Raw genomic sequence first — 5,867 nt, forward strand, 5'->3', positions numbered from 1 at the left:
TTCCTTTACAGCATGGCAAAACAGACTAACTCACCTGTTCTTAAGTGTACATTTTGGTAGCATTAAATACACTTATAATGTACAACCTTTATTACCGCCCACTTCCATAATTCTTTTCATCTTTAGAAACTTAAATTTTATATACATTAAACAAGAAGTCCCCATTTTCCTGTCTCCCCTGTCCCTGGAAATTGCCAATCAACTCTCTGTCTATATGATTGCGACTACTCTAAGTACCTCATATAAATGGAATTATACAGTATTTGCCTTTTAGGGGCTGGCTTATTTCACTTAGCATGATGTCCTTAAGTTTCATCCAGGTTGTATAGCATGTGTCAGAATTTTCCTTATTTTTAAAGCCGAATGGTATTTCATTGTGTTAAATGAACATTGTGTTTATTCATTCATGTGCAATGGACACTTGGGTTGTTTCCATGTATTAGCCATTGTAAATAATTCCACTCTGAATGTGGCTGCACAAGGATCTCTGAGTCCCTGCTTTCAATTCTTTTGAGTATATAACCAGAAGTAGAATTGCTGCATCATATGGTAATTTTTTTTCTTTTTTTTTTTTTTGATGGAGTCTCTCTCTGTGGCCCAGGTTGGAGTGCAGTGGTGTGATCTTGGCTCACTGCAACCTCCGTCTCCCAGGTTCAAGCGATTCTCCTGCCTCAGCCTCCCGAGTAGCTGGGATCACAGGCACCCGCCACTACGCCCAGCTAATTTTTGTATTTTTTAGTAGAGACAGGGTTTCACCATGTTGGCCAGGCTGGTCTTGAACTCCTGACCTCAGGTGATCTGCCCGCCTCAGCCTCTCAAAATGCTGGGATTACAGGCATGAGCCACCATGCCTGGCCAATTGTACTTCTAATGTTTCGAGGAACCACCACACTGTTTTCCACAATGGCCGTACCGTGTTACATTCCTACCAATAGTTCACAAGAGCTTCAATAACTCACATGACTGTAATTTATGGGCATATCAATTGCACAAGAAGGTCCAAGCTGGCCTTACTTAAAGGTCCAACAGTTAGTGCTGGCCATTAGCTGGGCACCTACAGTTCCTCAGTGGTGCCTGTGTCAGTCCTGGTATTCTAAGCAGATGCTAAGTCTGGATTTATTTGAGAAAACTCTAATAATAGAGTGTAAGTAATTTATTAGGGAAAATTCTGCAAGAGAAAATGGGAAGGGAGCCAGCAAAGTCCAGGAGAGTCATCAGACCTCAGTGCAAGTCTAGCACCAGTGGAGAAGGGAAAGATGGGAACACAGTGCAGGGCAAGACTTCACACGAGGTTCTGCAGAAGTTTCGGCAAAGCTAATGGGGAGCCCATGATAGGAGTGGTGCATTTCCCAGGAGTGGGCTTGCCTGAGAATCCTGCCATGCTCAATCACTGCCTGGGAGCAGTCGGGAAAGCTTGGCCTCCATGGAAACATGGTGATTGGTAGATTTCTGAGCACAGCAGCTGGGTAACTGGTCAACTCATCCCCCTGTGCTCCAACATCTGAGGAAGATAAGTGGGAAAAAGATTGGTATAAAGAACTGCAACTGCTTTGTAACTTCATCCCATTCACAAGAAGGCAGAACAGCTTCTCTTTACATGGAAATTATTGCAGTGTATTGCAGTAGGTCTCTGGCAGGGCCTACTTCAATAGTGATACTTCTTCCCTGGACCTCTGCTGCAGCCTCCAGCACCACTCAAGGTCTCTATTCAAATGCCATCCTCTGCATAGGTTCTTCCCTGATGACCCATTTAAAATCTGAAACACCTCTACCCCAGTCACATTTCTTGCCCTACTTCCCTGCCTTACTTCCTTCTGTGGTGGGTGTTGCCTTCTATATACTATGATTCATGTTTGGCTCCTTCACTAGAATATCAGTTCTACAACTGCAGGGGTTTGTCGGTTTTATTCAGTGTTATATCCTTAGCATTTACAAGTGGGATGGCCAAAGAATGTGCTCAGTGAAACAGACTTTTACTGAATAAAGAATAGTGGCTCATGTCTGTAATCCTAGCACTTTGAGAGACCAAAGCATGAGGATCACTGGAGGCCAGAAGTTTGAGACCAGCCTGGGCAGCACGGCAAGACCCTATCTCTACAAAAATTTTTTTAAAAAAAATCTAAGCATGATGACAAATACCTGCTTGAGCCCAAGAGTTCCAGGCTGCAATGAGCTATGATCACACCAGTGCACTCCAGCTTGGGTGACAGAGTGAGACTTCATCACTAAAAAAGAAAAAACAAAAAAAGAATGAAAAAAGTCTTTGACCTATTATGCATTGTCTTGCAGACTCTATCCATCTATGTATCATCTATCTATCCATCCATCCATCCATCCATCCATCCATCCATTTATCCATTTATATATCTGTATATTATCTATCCATTCATCCATCCATTTATCCATTCATCCTTCCAACTATCCATCTAGGTACCTATTCATTCATCCATTTATTCATTCATCCATCTATCCATCCATCCATTTATCCATTTATCCATCCATCCATTTATCCATCTACATATCTGTATATCATCTATCCATTCATCCATCCATTTATCCATTAATCCATCCAACTATCCATCTAGCTACCTATTCATTCATCCATCTATTCATTCATCCATATATCCATCCATCCATCCCTCCATTTATCCATCCCTCCATTTATCCATCCATTTATCCATCGATCTAGCCATCCATCTATCCATTTATATATAATCTTACACAATTTGTATAAAATTTAATCCATTTATATATAATCTTATACAATTTTTCTCTACTTTGTTGTTATCCTTCAATTACTAAGAGCTAGAACACTCACATAATGTGTATGGGATCACTCAATTCTGAGTGTTGGACCTTGGATGGGAACCCACACCTGTCTCCAAATCTACTATATTTCCCAGTAACATGCATGGCCTCATTACAGAGATACAGACAGAGAAAATGAGGAAGGAAGTGAGGGAGGAGGAAGGAAGTCACAACATCCACATATACCTAAACCCTGCTAAATTCAAGTAGAGTATTCCGAGTCCCGTAACTAGAAAACCATCTTGACTGTTTATATTGTTTTGTTTATCCACTGAAATGTCCAACACTTTAGCATAGCTTCAACAAAGTGCTTTTAACGATGTGCCTCCATTATAAGGGCAGAGGGAGAATCTTCATGAATTTGAGTGATTTCTGCTTTGGAATCACACATCCGCACCCGGGTGGCTTCTCTGAGCTATAAATAGATGAAAGAACTGCAAGACTCTGCCCTTACTAGTCCACCTGAGGAGAAAGCTTCCCAGCAAATTGAAGCTCTTTAGAATCCTTCTTGAGAAAATGCAGGCAACTAGTTCTCCCAAACATGGAGTCCTGTAGCCCAGGTCTTACCTGAATCAGGTAAGAGGCGGGGAGGAAGGAGTGATCTCCCCGTGCACCCTCGCAGCCCGCTTCAGGACTGGAACTAGCGCTCCTTGGTGGGTGTGGCTCGTGTGCGTGGGCCACAGCAGTCCTGGGGGGCAGGATGAGGGAGTGGTGGGTCCAGGTGGGGCTGTTGGCCGTGCCCCTGCTTGCTGTGTACCTGCACATCCCACCCCCTCAGCTTTCCCCTGCCCTTCACTCATGGAAGCCTTCAGGCAAGTTTTTCACTTACAAGGGACTGTGTATCTTCTACCAAGACTCTGTGGGTGTGGTTGGAAGTCCAGAGATAGTTGTGCTTTTACACGGTTTTCCAATATCCAGCTACGATTGGTACAAGATTTGGGAAGGTCTGACCTTGAGGTTTCATCAGGTGATTGCCCTTGATTTCTTAGGCTTTGGCTTCAGTGACAAACTGAGACCACATCACTATTCCATGTTTGAGCAGGCCAGCATCATGGAAGCACTTTTGCGGCATCTGGGGCTCCAGAACCGCAGGATCAACCTTCTTTCTCATGACTATGGACATACGGTTGCTCAGGAGCTTCTCTACAGGTACAAGCAGAATCGATCTGGTGGGCTTACCATAAAGAGTCTCTGTCTGTCAAATGGAGGTATCTTTCCTGAGACTCACCGTCCACTCCTTCTCCAAAAGCTACTCAAAGACGGAGGTGTGCTGTCACCCATCCTCACACGACTGATGAACTTCGTGTTCTCTCGAGGTCTCACCCCAGTCTTTGGGCCCTATACTCGGCCCTCTGAGAGTGAGCTGTGGGACATGTGGGCAGGGATCCGCAACAATGATGGGAACTTAGTCATTGACAGTCTCTTACAGTACATCAATCAGCGGAAGAAGTTCAGAAGGTGCTGGGTGGGAGCTCTTGCCTCTGTAACTATCCCCATTCATTTTATCTATGGGCTATTGGATCCTGTAAATCCCTATCCAGAGTTTTTGGAGCTGTACAGGAAAATGCTGCCGCAGTCCACAGTGTCGATTCTGAATGACCTCATTAGCCACTATCCACAGCTAGAGGATCCCATGGGCTTCTTGAATGCATATATGGGCTTCATCAACTCCTTCTGAGCTGGAAAGAGTAGCTTCCCTGTATTACCTCCCCTACTCCCTTCCTTATCTGTTGTGTATTCCACTTAGGAAGAAATGCCCAAGAGAGGTCCTGGCCATCAAACATTATTCTCTCACAAAGTCCACTACTCAAATTGGTGAACAGTGTATAGGAAGAAGCCAGCAGGAGCTCTGACTAAGGTTGACATAATAGTCCACCTCCCATTACTTTGACATCTGATCAAATGTATCTTGGCTTTGTTTTTGTGTTATTAGGAAATTCTGATGAGCATTACTATTCACTGATGAAGAAAGACGTTCTTTTGCATAAAATACTTTTTAACACTTTGGATTTCTCTGAAATATTTAGAAGTGCTCATTTCTGGCCCAGCCCCAACAGGAATTCTATAGTAAGGAGGAGGCGAAGGGGGCCTCCTTCCCTCTCCTTGAATGACTTTATGGGCACATGCCTTTTAAAAGTTCTCTAAGCAACACAGAGCTGAGTCCTCTTTGTCATAACTTTGGATTTAGTTTCATCAGCTGTTTTTAGTTATAAACATTTTGTTAAAATAGATATTGGTTTAAATAATATAGTATTCTAGGTATTTGATTTAAGACTATGATTTACCTATACATTATGTATATTTTATAAAGACACTAAACCAGCATATCCTTACTCTGCCAAAGTAGTGAAGCTAATTAAACATGTTTGATTTCTGAATAAATTGAACTAAATCCAAACTACTTCCTAAAATCACAGGACTTTAAGGACCAATAGCATCTGTGCCAGATATTCACTGTTATTAGCTGGGAAGACCAATTCTAACAGCAAATAACAGTCTGAGACTCCTCATACCTCAGAGCTTAGAAGCATGTTTCTCTTGAGCTACTATAGAGGGGAAGGGATTGTTGTGTAGTCCAAGTCACCATGCTGAATGTACACTGATTCCTTTATGATGACTGCTTAACCCCCATTGCCTGTCCCAGAGAAGCTTTCCAATGGAGCTCAGTAATTCCTATACTTTACAGACAGGAAAGTTCCAGAAACTTTAAGAACAAACTCTGAAAGACCTATGAGCAAATGGTGGTGAACACATTTTTTTTAAGCCATATTTCATTGTCTTAGTCAAAGCAGGATTAAGTGATTATTTAAAATTCATTTTTTAAAATTAGCGACTTCAAGTATAACAACTTTGAAACTGGAATAAGTGTTTATTTTCTATTAATAAAGATGAATTTTGACAAAAAAAAAAAAGAAAATGCATGATTAATGAGCCATGTAGAACACATGCCAGAATCCACATGCTTTCTAAGTGCGTTCTGCATAGAAGCAGGGATTGTTGGTATCCAAGATATAAGGGCCTCTGTACACAGGATTCCTCTTCTTGTTCCAGAAAAGGGG

The 5,867-nt window shown here is 42.3% G+C and overlaps 1 pseudogene; it reads left to right on the forward strand.

Annotated features, from left to right (window-relative positions):
• The first annotated feature begins 3,330 nt into the window (after positions 1-3,330).
• Positions 3,331-4,977, forward strand: LOC139362560 (mesoderm-specific transcript homolog protein pseudogene; annotated as a pseudogene).
• The last annotated feature ends 890 nt before the right edge of the window (positions 4,978-5,867 follow it).

The sequence above is a fragment of the Macaca nemestrina genome, chromosome 4, assembly GCF_043159975.1.
Source record: "Macaca nemestrina isolate mMacNem1 chromosome 4, mMacNem.hap1, whole genome shotgun sequence".
Taxonomy (NCBI): Eukaryota; Metazoa; Chordata; class Mammalia; order Primates; family Cercopithecidae; genus Macaca; species Macaca nemestrina.